This window comes from Elephantulus edwardii, unplaced genomic scaffold, assembly GCF_000299155.1.
Source record: "Elephantulus edwardii isolate Elephantulus edwardi_28Jun2011 unplaced genomic scaffold, EleEdw1.0 scaffold00044, whole genome shotgun sequence".
NCBI classification, from domain to species: domain Eukaryota; kingdom Metazoa; phylum Chordata; class Mammalia; order Macroscelidea; family Macroscelididae; genus Elephantulus; species Elephantulus edwardii.
The window spans coordinates 4,897,382-4,898,368 of NW_006399794.1; the positions used below are offsets into that span (position 1 = coordinate 4,897,382).

At 31.8% G+C, this 987-nt stretch overlaps 1 protein-coding gene across 2 annotated transcripts in view; it reads right to left on the reverse strand.

Moving 5' to 3' along the window:
* Window positions 1-987, reverse strand: part of SWAP70 (SWAP switching B-cell complex 70kDa subunit) — a 153,141-nt gene that overhangs the window by 43,012 nt on the left and 109,142 nt on the right. The gene's annotated exons all lie outside the window — the stretch shown is intronic.

The following is a 987-nucleotide window of genomic DNA, read 5'->3' on the forward strand; positions in this document are numbered from 1 at the left end:
TCATGAAATATACAAAATGGGTGACCCTGGAGCACATTATGCAGAGTGAACTATCTCAGTCACAAAAGGAAAAATACCGTATAATACCACCATTATAAAACAGGACTGACATGGGGCTTGGGGAGAAACTAAGAAAAGAGGGGATAAATAATGTATATGGCATTGAACTGACAAGGGAGAGAACTGTATAAAGGAATATATGATTAGGTATTATTGACATGAGAAGAGCCCAGAATAAGAACTGCATAGTAAAGTGGACTGTATAATAGTAAGAGAATTTTTTTTTTTTCAAAGAGAAAAGTGAACTGAAGGAGAGGGGGGAAGGGAGGGAAATGTGCAACAACAATGAATGAATGGAAATCTAAGTTCTCTATTAACTTTCATTAAAATCGCAATTAAAAAAAAAAAGAAATACAAGACTAAAAATGTCCATGTCTTAAATCTCAAACCTGAAGCAGCCAGACAATACAATTTCACATAAATCTGTGTTCAATGTTCCCTTTTAATCCATACAGATATTTCTGGCTACAGAGACATAACCTGTAAAGATAAATCTTATTTATAATAGCAAAAAAACAATCCAAACATCCAACAATAAATAAATAAGTAAACTGTGGTCTATACATAATATGAAACATTATACAGCCACAAAAAAAATCATTAAGTTCCCATGTATGCTATGACGTGGTTAAACATTGAAAATACTATGACGTTAAATAACCACACCTCAAGGACAAATATTATTCTTTGATTTCATTTACATGAGGAACTAGAAAAACCAAATTCACAGAGACAAAACAAAATAGAGGTTTCCAAGGTCTGGGGGAACAGTATAATAGGAAGTTATTGTTATGGGTATAGAATTTCTTTTTGGAGTAGAGAAAAAACAGTTCTAGAAATACATAGTAGTAATGGTTGTACCAAATGTATTCTATTGACTTATACACTCAAAACTGGTTAAAATGGCAAATTCTGTATTTATATATA